We start from the raw sequence: 13752 nt of genomic DNA, 5'->3' as shown, positions 1-13752 counted from the left end.
TGTTCAGAAACATGCACTAAATCTTGCAACTCTTTACAATCAATACCTACTGCCAGAGCATCAACCTTAGACTTCAATTGTGAAAGAAGATAGTTTTGGTATTTCAACATGTGAAACTGGCAATTCAGAGCCCTCATAGCAAGAGTAGAAGTATAGACTTTCTTTCCCCATCTATCCAAGGCCCTAGCCTCCTTGTCTGCAGGAACCGGATTTTTAACAACAGAAGCCTTAACACCTTTAGGCCCCTGGCTAACAGTTTCTGGGTCTGCCCTAGGACTCTTAAAAAGATACTTATGAGCTTCAGGCACCCTGTAATACCTATCCGGCTTAACAGGAGCAGGAGGCAAAGAATCAGGATTAAGAGAAGCCTCTGTAAAAACATCTTCCACTACATCCAAAACAGGAGGTATAGCCAAAGGCCTATGCTGGGGTAAAAACAGAAATTCCCTAAGCCTTTTCCTGGAATCAGAGAAGTCCTGACCTTCCCACTTAAAATGCTCCCTCATGGAATGAAGAGTTTTTGAAAAAGAAAAATCCTCAGGAGGAGTAGCAGAAGGAGTAGAATCATCCACATCAGAATCAGAATAAGGAGAGTACTCCTGCAAGTCTTCAGCTGAAGACTCTGAAACATCTGAAGCCTGCTCAAAACCCCCCAGCTCAGGCTCCACCCTAGGTCTCTTATCAGGAGGGGGCATAGAACCCTAATCAAAGTAATCAAATCTTCTGCCATTTTAAGCATATGCTTCTTGGGCACAGTACCTGAAGAGCTAGGGGTAACACCAACTGAAGCTAAACCTGGCCTGCCCCTGGGAGAAGCCTTTGAAACAGAAGGAGAGGGCCTAGCCACCTTAGGAAGGGAGGAGAGTATAGTAACCTGAGAAGCCCCCTCAGCCTGACTTGTCTCCTGAGAGGCCACATCTTGCAATAATAAGGTCTCACCCTGGGAAGACAAAGAAACCTCCGGTGGAGCCACCGGCTCCACCGACACCTCTAAAGAACCGGCGTCCGGTACAGACGGCTCTTCTAGCCTAGGCTTAACTGCCTTGTCCTTGCGCTTCCGTCGGAGCATCCGACGGCATTTTATAGTTGCACCGCTTCCCAAAGACTAACCTTGCACAATCCAACCTTCTCTTTATAGTGCGTTTATTAAATCTAGCACAAGAGCGACAGCCAACAACGTCGTGCTCAGGCCCTAAGCAAGGAATACACAAAGTATGATAATCTCTATGCGGTATCTGTTTCCCACAAGAAATGCAATTATTGACTTTTTCTGACATCCGGTAAATGACTGAGGCAAGAAAAAACTAAAATATTCCCCAACGGGGTACTTAGCCAACTTTGAACTCTGTCTGAAACTTCTAAATCGAAAAATCTCAGAACGCCAACCGGCACTTGCAATGCTGCTTCTGCATCGGACCATGCGGCAAAAAAGACTGAGGATATGACGTCGGTCATGCTCATTTGTACCCTGACGTCAGTCAAATGCGCCCTGACCGACGTCAGCCTTATACTTTGATATTCGGGCCGACCGAGGACAGCGGACTACCCAAGTGTAAGGACTGCAGCAATGTGAGATGAAGAACATCTGTACTATGTTAATCGTGTTACATTGCTGCAGTCATTACACTTGGGTAGAATCCCAAAGCTGAGGTAGGGTGTCTGGTTCTATAAGGCATTGGGGGTGGCTATAAGGCCCTGCAGCACTGCAGAGGCGAAGCCAGCTCTGGATTTAGAGTATAGAGGCAGACGGCAAAGCTTGGTGAGAGTATGCACAGAGCTCCATGTTGCTGCTTCCAAAATATCTTTGGTAGCTACTCCTCTGAGGTAGGCCGTTGGAGTGGCTGTTGCCCTGGTGGAGTGAGATCTAATGCTGGTAGGCACAGGTTTTCCATGGTGCGTATAGCAGAAACATATACAATGTCCTATCCATTTGGAAATAGTCTGTTTTGAAATGGCTTCTCCCTGTGCTCCTGCAGAATGTGTGCCAATAAATGCTCAGATTTTCTGAAAGCTTTGGTTTTGTCCAAGTAGAAGCGTAACTGCCTGCGAATGTCCAATGAATGCAGTAGTGTTTCCCCTTTATTCTGTGGCTTTGGATAAAAAGTTGGCAAGTGAATAGCTTGGTTTAGAGACACACTTGAAACCACCTTAGGCATAAATGTAGGGTTAGTTCTTAAGGACACCCTGTCCTGGTGGAAAATGAGGAAAGGTTCCACTGCCATTAGTGCCTGTAATTCTGAAACTCTTCGTGCTGATGTTACTGCCAGGAGCAGGGCAGTTTTCCAAGAGATATATTTTAATTCTGCTGTGCTAGCTGGCTCAAAAGGAGGTAAAGTTATTTTTTCCAAAACAAAGTTGAGGTCCCAAGTTGGAGTAGGTGCTCTATGGGGCGGTCTTATGTTTTTTGCCCCTCTGAGGTACTGTTTTAGCAAAGGATTAGAGAAAATTGGTGGATCTGTGTTGTAATGAGCAGAAATGGCAGAGGCGCGGATCTTGATGGATGAAAAGGAGAGGCCTTTGTCCAGCATCTCAGTCAAATATTGTATCTGAGGAATGTTTGGCACAAGAGGGTCAAGGCTGTGAGCCTGGTTCCAGGCACAGAATCTCTTCCATTTATCCGAATAGGCTTTCCTGGTACTAGGCCTTCTGGCCTCCAGGATGACGTCCATACAGCTTTAGAGAGACACATTGCTTGCTTGGCTAAGGTATCTTCCATGCAGCTAGGTTTAAGGTTCTTAGCTGGCTGTGGCATATCTGATTGCTGTGCTGAGACAGCAGATGTGGTATTTGAGGCAAAATCCAGGGTGGTCCTTGTGCTAAGTTTAAGATTGGGTACCAGTGCTGGTGTGGCCAGTCTGGTGCAATCAGGATCATATTTGGCTCCTCTTGCCTGGCTTTTATGAGTACCTTTGGAAGAAGAGGCAGTGGTGGGAAAGCATATACTTTTAGGTTTTTCCAGCTGAATGAAAGGGCATCCACTTTCCATGCTTGTGGATGGTAACTCGTGCAGAATTTCTGTAGCTGGCAATTCCTTGGGGATGCAAATAAATCTATGTCCGGGCTCCACCATTTCTGTGTTATCATTCTGAATATTTGTGGATTCAATTCCCATTCGTGGGGATCCATGATATTTCTGCTCAAGTCAGCCAGTGTGTTTTTCTCCCCTGACAGGAATTGTGCTTGTAGATGAACTTGATAGTTTATAGCTGTGTTCCACTAGGTCATGGCTTGTCTGCAGAAGGGGTAGGAATGAGTGCCCCCTTGCTTGTTTATGTACCACATAACTGTGGTGTTGTCTGTCGTTGTCCTGGATGCAGCAGGTCCTTGAAAGCTATAAGGGCATTTTGTACAGCTAACATCTCTCTGGCTGATGTGAAGATGCCTTTGTTCTGCGGGCCACTTGCCCTGAATGCATTTTCCTGCCATGTGTGCTCCGCAAGCGTAATCCGATGCATCTGTTGTCAGTGTTTGCCTGGCTGTGGGTTGAGTAAAAGGCTGTCCCTTGTGAGGTGACAAGCTTGAGCCCACCATCGAAACTCCTTTTGAAGGCAAGGAATTAGTGGTATAACTGTTTCCAAACTCTGACAGTGTTGAGACCATACAATCTTTAGATACCATTGCAGTTTCCTCATATGCAGTCTGGCATATGGATTTAGTAGTATGCAAGATGCCATGTAGCCCAAGGCCTGCAGAATTTTTCTTGCAGGGAGTTGGGTTTTTGTTGCCATCAATTGAAAGTATTGAGTCAGTTGTCCTTGCTTGTCTGGCATGAGATAAGCCATCTGGGCCGTTGTGTTGAAGCTGGCACCCAGGAATATTATCTCTTGTGAGGGCACTAGTTTTGATTTCTTTTCGTTTACTGTGTACCACAGGCAACTTAACTTTTTTACAAACGCCAGATGCTTTAGAGGAATGTCCTTGCTCTCTGCTTGAATCAGGCAGTCGTCCAGGTACAGGTAAATTTGAATTCCTGTCTGCAAAATGCAATTACTGGTGTCGGGCACTTTGTGAAAACCCTGGGCGCAGTAGATAAGCCAAAGTACAGTGCAGAGAATTGATAGTGCATTGGACCAGCTATGAATCTGAGGTATCTTCTGCAGTTTTGTCTGATAGGGACATGCAGGTACGCCTCCTTGAGGTCCAAGGTCACGAGCCAAGCTTGCTTGCCCAGCATGGAAAGAAGCTTCTGTAATGTCAACATTTTGAATTTCGGAACATCCAGGTAAGTGTTTACAGAAGAAAGATCCAGAATGAGCCTCCAGGCTTTGTCTTTTCTGGGAACCAGAGTCTTGAGTAAAATCCTTGTCCCTGTGGTGGTACCTTTTGAATAGCTCCCATGTTCATGAGTGCTGTAATTTGTTTTTGAGCCTCTGCCCACTGATTTGGTGGCAGATTTGGCATTCCTTTTAACCTTGGCAGAGTGTGAAAGTGGAACCTGTAACCTTGAGATACAATATTGAGAACCCATTTGTCTTTGGTGATCATATGCCAGTTGCGATAGAAAAGTGCCAGTATTCCTCCCAAGGGGGCTGCCAAGAGAGAGTTGTTTGGCAGCTGTAGTGGGAAGTCATTGGGACTTTTTTATAAGGCTGGTGCCTGTCTTGGCCTGATGCACCCCACTGTCGATGCCTGTAAGGACCTTGTGGCTGACCTCTACCTCTTGGACGTCTGTATCTGCCCCTTTGAGGTCTGTCCGTAACTGGAAAGGACCAATTCTTTGTTGGCCAGTTTCTACTAAATTGAGGAGGCTGAACCTGCAAGAAATCCTTTACTGTTTGCGTAGATTTTGCCTTATCCTCCATTTTCTTTAATACCTCTTCTGCCTCAACTCCAAATAAATCATGCTGCAAAGGTGCATCCAGTAGTTTAGCTTTAACATGATCTGGTAACGTATGTTCTTTTAACCATGCAAGTCTTCTAATGACAGAGCATGTAACTGCTGCTCTACAGGAGGCCTCTAAAGAATCAAAACCACATTGCAAAGTATGTTTTCCCACTTGTTCAGCAGCATACAATAAATCCTGCATTTCTTTAAAATTAGGAGGCTCTGTATCTGGAAGCATTTTTTTGTTTCAACTGAGACATCAAAAATTGCTGATATTTTAGCATGTGAAATTGGCAATTTAAGGCTCTCATTGCTAAAGCTGCAGACGTATATACTTTCTTTCCCCATCTGTCTAATGCTCTGGAATCTGTCAGAGGGAACTGGAATCTTTGCTGAGGCCTTAACCCCTTTGGGTTCCTGAGAAATAGTTTCAGGGTCTGCAACAGGCCATTTATACAGAAATGTGTGTGAGTCAGGGACTCCAATACCCGTCAGGTTTAACTGGAGCTGGAGGTAAGGAATCAGGATTTAAGCTGGATTCAGTACACACATCATCCACAATATCTAACATTGGCGGAATAGCAAGGGGTCTGTGTTGAGGTAATAATAGGAAGTCTCTGAGCCTTTTCTTGGATTCTGAGTAATCCTGGCCTTTCCAATGGAAATGCTCCATCATGGTATGTAAAGTTTCCCCAAAGGAGTAATCCTCTGGCGGAGAGGCTGATGGATCAGCATCAGAATCCTCATAAGGGGGCAAAGAATAACCTAGGTCTGAGGATGAATCTGAGGAAATGGACACCTGGTCGGATGAGTCAGTCTGCATCCTGTCTAGGCTTTTTATCAGGTGGGGGATGGGACCCCCTGATCAGAGTGATTAAGTCTTCGGCCATTTTGAGCATTTGTTTCTTAGGCATGGAGGCCTGTCCTGGAGACTGTTTCTTTGTTTTTAAAGGAGGCTTAGACTTGGAAGAGGGTTTAATGCTTAGCGGAGTAGGTCTGAAGGCACCCTCTAAAGCTCCGGGTTGCTCAGCTACTCCAGATCCCTCAGCAGGGTCGGTTTCAGTAGTCCGAAAAACGTGTGTCCGAAGGCCCAGCCATCTCCACGAGGGAGTCGGAGGTGGCCTGTGATTCTGCAGAAGCAGTTGTCAGGGACTGCGAAGGCACCTCGCTGAAAACAGGAGAACCGGCGACTGGCCTAGAAGAGGCGTCAGTTTTGGGCCTCGGATGCCTGTCCTTGTCTTTGGGCTTTTTATGAATTCCGGTCGGAAGTTCCGACGGCATGGTGTAATTAAATTTTCTGCCAAAGTAATGTCGGGCAAAATCAAACAGACGTTTAATAGTGCGCTTGTTAAACCTAGCACAAAACCGACAACCAGTGACGTCATGGTCTGGGCCTAGCTATGGGATACAATAAGAATGGAAATCCTTATGAAATATTTGCTTCCCACAAGAAATACAGTTATCTTTTACCGACATCCGTCTGAGGCAAGAAAAAGTTTCCCCAACGGGTTACATAGCTTTGTAGACTACTTCGGTTTAGGATTCGGAATGAAAATGTCAGGAGTCGGCCGACCGGCACCTGCGAACTGCTTTTGCTTCGGGCACCGCACGGCAAGAAAGACTGAAGAAAATGATGTCGGCTGCATCTTATATACCCCTGTCGCACTGTCAGGGAGGAGGCGAAAGCAACTGACGCCAGACCAAGACTTTGGAACTCAGGCCGACTGGGAAACCGCCTGACTGCAGGATAACCCAAGTGTAATGACTGCAGCAGTGTAACAAGATGAACATCCGTGACACACTGAGCAGGAGGGGGTACCAGTGTTGGTGTGGCCAGTCTGGTGCAATAAAAATCATCTTTGGATTGCCCTGCTTGATTTTTAGTAGTACTCTGGAGAGCAGAGACAGTGGGGGAGGAAGACAGACGGATAGGTTTTTCCAGCTGAAGAACAGAGCATCCACTTACCAGGCTTGTTTATGAGGAGTCCTTGTGCAAAATTTGTCCAATTGTCAGCTCTGGGGAGAGGAAAACAGGTCTATATCTGGGCTCTGCCATTTGCTTGTCAACATCTTGAAAATCCTTGGTTCCAGTTTCCAGTCGTGTGGGTCCATGAGGTTTCTGCTTAGTCCGTCTGCCAGTGTATTTAATTTTCCTGACAGGAATTGAGCTTGTGCATGCACTTGGTAGCTCAAGGCTGTGTTCCACAATGTTGTCCTGGAAGAATGTGGTCCTTGAAGGCTGTCAGAGCATTCTGTACAGCTAACATTTCTTTTTGATTGACATGCAAGTGCATTTGACTTGGGTTCCATTTGCCCTGAATGCACTTCCTTTTAGGTGAGCCTCCATGCATAGTCTGATGGGTCTGTTAGGGTTTGGGTGGCAGGGGGTGGTGTGAAAGGTAGTCCCCTTGTTTTGGTGGCAGGCCTCTGCCCACCAAAGGAACTCCAGGTGTAGGCAAGATACGATAGGAATCATTGCTTCTAGATCTGGAGAATGTTGACATCATAGGCTTTTTAGATACCACTGTAGTTTCCTCATATGCAGTCTTGCATACGGAATTACAAGAATGCAGAAGGCCATGAACCCCAAGGCTTGCAGTATTTGTCTTGCAGATATAGCAGGGTTTTTGTGGCCACTTGTTTGAAGTAGGTTGTCAAATGAATTTGTTTCTCTGGCGTGAGGTAGGCCATCTAGGAAGCTGTATTCAAGCTTGCTCCCAAGAATATAATTTGCTGACAGATTACCAGGTGTGATTTATTTTCGATTATGGTGTACCCCAGACAAGTTAGAACCCTTTGGACAAAGGCCAGATGATTCAAAAAGTATGTCCTGGCTTTCTGCCTGAATTAGACAATCGTCCAGGTATAGGTATATTTGAATATTTCTTTGTCTGCAAAATGCAATAACTGGAGCCAGGCACTTCTTGAATACCCTGGACACAGTAGATAAGCCAAAGGGCAGAGCAGAGAACTGATCGTGCGTGCAGCCTGCTTTGAATTATAGGCATCTTCTGTAAGGTATGCTTCTTTTCATAGGTTCATACTAGGCTATCTGCCATAGGGCATTTATAAGCCTAGCCAGAGTGTGTTTGGCTTTCGCCACCCATTTTAAATTAATTTGCTATGCCCTTTTTCGAGGTTAGTATACTGTGCCTCTGTAACAGTGACCCATCCACACATCCAGATTCCTCTTGAAGAGAGTCAATGAGGGACTCTGCCTAACCTGGACTGGGATTTTATTCCAGAGTGAAGGGAGCCTCTGGGTTATGAATCTGTCCCCCCAGCATGTCCTATTTATTTCAGTGCTGAGGTTCAAGTCTCTCGAGCGCGTAGCTCGATGGGATTTGGATTTTCTGAGGTGCAGCATGTCCATTCATTCCGGGTTGGACATGGCTTTATACGTCAGGCATAGATAGCCTCTGAGCAGGCGGTATGCCACTGAGTAGAGCTGGAGTTTCTTTAACCGGGCAGCATATGGCATCTGTTTGAGCCCTTTGATCCTCTTGGTGAGGTACTTTTGGGGTCTTTCCAGTTGCTGCAGGTGTCTGGTAAGGTACATCCCAAAAGGGGCATTGTACTCAATTATGGGCCTGATGAGGGATGAGTAAAGAGGCACGATGACCTCCCCTGATCTAGATGTGAATCCCTTCATGATTAGGTGGGCTATATAAAATGTTTTTCTAACCACTTTGGCCACGTGGTTGTCAAATGAGAGATTGCTATCAACTTGGGTCCCCAGTTCCATAATTACTTCTGTACTTAACGGATTACCACCCTATGTGGTAATTTGTGGGCACTTTGTTTTTGCCAAAGGGGATGACTATACACTTTTTGGGGTTTAGCTTGAGGCCATGACTTTGGCACCAGTTGTCTGTTTCTATGAGGCCCTTTTGGAGGATGCTTGTGTTGGCTGGAGAGTCGATTATGGCGCCCAGTTTGCAGTCATCTGCAAACTTGGTCAGCCACAGTCCTTTCGTGCTGGCCTGTACCTCCGAGAAATATATACCGAACGAGAGGTCCCAAGACTGAGCCTTGTGGGATGCCACTTGTAACTGGTTTGAAGTCTGACATGGCTCCAGCAATTCTAACCATGTGGGTTCTGTCCTTGAGCCAGTTTGCAACCCATCTAGTGACATAGGGGTTTATATTTAAGCTGGTGAGCTTATCTATAATGCCCGAGTGGGGTATTGTATCGAAGGCTTTTGCGAGGCCCAGGTAGGCTGTGTGGACCACCTTCCCCTTGTCAATGACCTTGGTGACTGTTTCAAAGAAGTCAACCAGGTTTAAGAGGCAGGAGCTGCCCTTAAAGCCGAACTGGGTAGGACCCAGTGTCTGTAGATCCCCAATATCTTTATTTGAGGTCCATGATGATCCTTTCCATAGCTTTGCAGACCAAGCTAGTCAGACTTACGGGGCGATAGTTTCCAGGATCCATTGAGGCACCACCTTTGTGGAGAGGGACCACTGTTGCTGTACGCCACTCTTTGGGTACATATCCTGTAGTAAGGCTGAAATTGAACAGTAATTTTATGTTTGGGTTTAGCTCTTCTTGGAGTTCATGTAGGACGCAGCCTGGGACACAGTCTGGTCCCATTGATGCTGTGCTGAGATGTCAGGGGGGCACAGCACTCTGCTGGGATAGATATTTGCCCTTTTGGTGGGGAGAGGGGGAGAAGTTTGCGCTGAACCTGTCAGCTAGGATGTTGGCAACATCTGTGGGTTTGGTGTATTTTTTGTCATTTTGGAATTATTTTGAGCATATCTGGGAACTCCCACCCAGGTTGCTAACATAACTAAAGAAAGCCTTGTGATTATCCTTAGTGTCCTGTGCAATTTTTCTCTCGAAGCTGGCCTTACATGATTTTATGAGTGCCCGTAGTTTTTTGCTAATACTGATCAGAGATGCCTTCCCTTTTTGGGATTTTGCTCTATCATGGAGTAGCTTCCTCCTTCTATTGTATAGTTTCTTTATGGCTGGGGTCCACCAGACAGGACGTCTGCCTTTGGATGATTGGGTCTTGTTTTATTTGGGATTGCATGATCCATGCATTCCTGAAGGTGTTCATAGAATGTGCTTATAAAGGATTCTGCGGTCTGGGCTGTATTTTCCACAGGCCCGGGGGCTTTGAAGGATTCCACCTTGGTTTTGAGGAGTGTGAATTTGCTTTAGAGAAGTTTTTCACTGTGGTTTTCAGGGCAGGGGGTGGAGTCGGGATGTGAATATCCAGTGAGATTAGTTTATGGCCTGATCTTACCAGTGAGGGATACACTTCTGGTCTGGAGCATCAGTCCCCATATTGGTGATGATCAGGTCCAGTAAGTTTTCCCCTCTTGTGGGAGTGGTAACAAGTTGTTCCATAGCATTTGAGTTGATAATTTCTAGGAACCTTTGCGCTAGGGTGTTGGACCTAGAGTACTGCTCCCAGTCTATGTTTGGGTAGTTGAAGTCACCCAATATAATGGTGTTTGGAGAGACTTTCATATTTTCCAGTGTTCTCAGGAAGGCCGAGTGGGGTTCCTGGGTTTGGGAGGGTGGTCTGTAGCAGGCTATAAACTGGAAGGCAGTTTTACCCACTGTTAGTTGCACATGGATAATCTCTGATGCTTTGTGCTGTGCCACCAACCTGGAGGTGTAGGTATCTTAGACGAATATTGATACTCCCCCTCCTTTTGTGGTTCGATCCACGTTTTGGGGCCGAAAAGCATGGTATGAGGTATAACCTGGTAGTGCTGGGGTGCTCTCGGGAGCCTTGAACCAAGTTTCTGTTACTGCACAGATATCGATGTTCTCCATGCTAAGGAGAGTTTCGAGTGCATGCATCTTGAGGTTTAGACTTCTGGCATTGAGTAGCATTACTCAGTTTCTTATCCCTTGTGATACCTATGGAGGTGGGTTTGTTTTTTGAGCCTTGCCTAAAAAAGGCACTATGGGGGTAGCAAGAGCCTTTGCCAATATCCAAAAGCCCAGGGGTGACAGGTGCAAGCAGTCCCTAGTGAAGCATTGTGGCTTGTCGAGCTCGTCATCCCAGGCTGGCAGGCACTGGATCCCCTTTGAATGACACCAATACTTAAGCCAATTGTTGAAATTGATCATCTTATCTTCATATTGTGGCATCATTCTTGGTGAGGGTAAGATGCTACTCAAGGTTAGGGTCATACCGGCCTGGGCTACATGCTCAGAGCTCCTCTATGTCTCTTTTCATGTAGTCCAGGGAGGTACGTCTCAGGTCATTCACACCAGCATGGACAATGAGTCATATTTGTACTTGCCTTGGAGTGACCCGAGTGCTTGTGTTATGTGGCGGATCCTAGCGCCCGCAAACAGCTCACCGTGACCTTCTCCTTATTCAGCCTGGTGAACGGGACGTCAGTGTGCCTGACGATAGAGTCACCTATTACAAGTGTATCAGGTGTGTTGTTTAGCCTTAAGGGCTGTGACTGTTCGGCACACTGGCTTTGTGAGCTATGTGTTGCACGTGTTTTGTTTTGGGGTAGCGGTTGCTTGGGTGTCTGCTTTGGAGGTCTCTGCTGCTTAGGCAGATTTTTATTTAGAGCAGAGTATGTTTTTGTGCGTTTGGTTTGCTGTCGTGGTAGGTCTGAGAGAGACTGGAATTGTAGTGAGTGTTGTTTCCTTCTCCTCCTGACTGGTTTCACCAGTACTGAGTTGAGAGAGCTTTGCCTCCAGTATGGCTATATGGTTGCATCTCTCATGTGTTGGAATTTGTTGGGAGGAGAGGGTTGTCTGTGTACATGAGGCAGTTGTAACATTGCCTCAAGATTCCCAGATTCACCAGCTGGACCGGAAAGGAGATTGACAACTGACCTTTGGACATGCTAGAATAGTATTGGGAATTCATTTATAATTGAAAAAATAGGGCCAGTGGGGAACAAAGTACTCAAGGAGAGTTTGTGAGGGTGTAGTGAGTTTAATTTTTTAGTGCTGACATATATAATTGTTTTAGTGAGCAAGTGCCAGGTATCTTAAATGCAAAAACGACTAACAGTAACTTTCTTTCAAGTGAAACAAGGAAATAAGTACAGTAAGCAATGCAGATATCAATAGGGATCCACAGAAGCGCTGAAAAGCCGCGTTTTAGGTGGAACTAGCATTTCAGGGAAAAGCGAACAAGCATACAAAGCTAGATTCAGCAGGCCTGGATCTAGTCTATGCTACAGCAAACAAGGTGTACCCATTTCAGTAAGAAGCAGTTCAAATATGCAGGCACTATAAGCCTTTAACCAGAAATTCCCAGCTCAGAAGGGCAAGTCCAGCCTCTCCTCCCACAACAGTGCAGACCACGAACCCTTTTAATGTAAAATAACTGGCCTGAAGCCCAAGTGCTTAAACCAGAATTAATACACTTTTAGAATAACAGACACTGAGCCCTCAATCAGCAGTTCCCAACTTAGAAGGATGTAAGCTACCTGTTCTGCCACTACAGTACAGACCACAAACCTTAATGTAAAACAACTGGCCTGAAGCCCAACTGCTTAAACTAAAAGGCTTAGAATGAGTTACACCAAGCAGTAATAAATACAATTGAGTACTTTTAAGATGATGCAAAAGTAAAACAAAGTAGAAAGAAACACAAATACAGTAAAAGCAGATAGTTTTTTTTTTTTTTTAGTGAGCAAATGAGATGGGCCCAGGAGTTACAGGACAGAAAAGTGCAAATACAGGCCTCCAAATCAGAAAGTTGAGAGAGATGGAAGACCGCCCAAACGGCCAATAACTACAAATTCTGGGCCAGAACCACTCCTTATGTGGTAGACAGGTTATCTAGTGCTTACCACTCCGCCCACTGATAAGCTATAAGGCTTCCCTCCAACACAGAAAGGCTTGGGGGGGCTCAGAAGTTTACAAATAGTCCTGGATACAGCAAATCTGTATCTGGAACACTCATTACAGGAAAGGTAGGAAACAGGCTTACAATCCCCCTCCCTCCCTAAGAAAGTAGCAAAAACAGTAATAAAAAAATCACATGCAGTGCAAGCTGGCACACGAGTATGTAGCAATATTAGTCCACACAGTTTGAAAAAAATGTAATTAAATTAAAAAGGACTAAAAGCAAGTGCAGAAAGGGTTTATTAGTTAGAATGCAGTAAAGAGATGGAACTGGGGGAGTGTCCTAGATCAAATCTACAGTGGGGCGGGCACTGCAAAAGCCACCAAATTTAAACTACAACCAAGAACAGGGAGGGGGTGGGGTGAGGAAAACAGAGATGTGAGGAATCAGAGTGCAAATTATAAAACCAAAAAAATATATACTGATCTCTGTATATTTGCAACAGTAAGACAACAGATATCTAAGCAACAATTTAGCTCTATAATACAGAAAAATATACTCAGCTCTATATACTTGCAGATCGTCTTGTAAGGCTGTCTCTCAACACACAGGCTTTTAAATCTAGTGTTGCCAACCAGGCATCTTTGCCTAGCATAGGAAGCAAATGAAGAGTCAGCATTTTGAATTTTGGAATCTCCAAAAAGGTGTTTAGAAAAGACAGGTCCAGGATAGGACGTCATGAATTGCCTTTTCTGGGTACCAGGAAAAGTCTCTAATAGAAACCTTGTCCCTTTTCCTCTTCTGGTGCCAATTGAATAGTCCCCCCCCCATGCTTGAGAGAAAGTATTTGGTTTTGGGCCTCTGCTCACTGATTTGGGGGTAGGTCTGGCCACCCGCTTGGTGTTGGCAACGTGTGGAAGTGAAATCTGTATCCCTGGGACACTATTTAAAATCCATTTGTCCTGGGTGAGTTCCCAGTTCTTTGCATGAAGAGCAATCTTACCCCCAAAGGGGCAGTCAGTTGAAAAGTGCTTGGAAATTTTAAAAGCAAGTCATTGAGACAGCTTACCATGGGGGGGGGGTCCTATTACTCCCAGATTTGTAAGTGGAGCCCCCCCCCCGCACTGCTTAGTCCTGTGT

This window comes from Protopterus annectens, chromosome 1.part0, assembly GCF_019279795.1.
Source record: "Protopterus annectens isolate FY-2018-M chromosome 1.part0, PAN1.0, whole genome shotgun sequence".
Taxonomy (NCBI): Eukaryota; Metazoa; Chordata; order Ceratodontiformes; family Protopteridae; genus Protopterus; species Protopterus annectens.
This window is presented reverse-complemented; position numbering follows the sequence as displayed.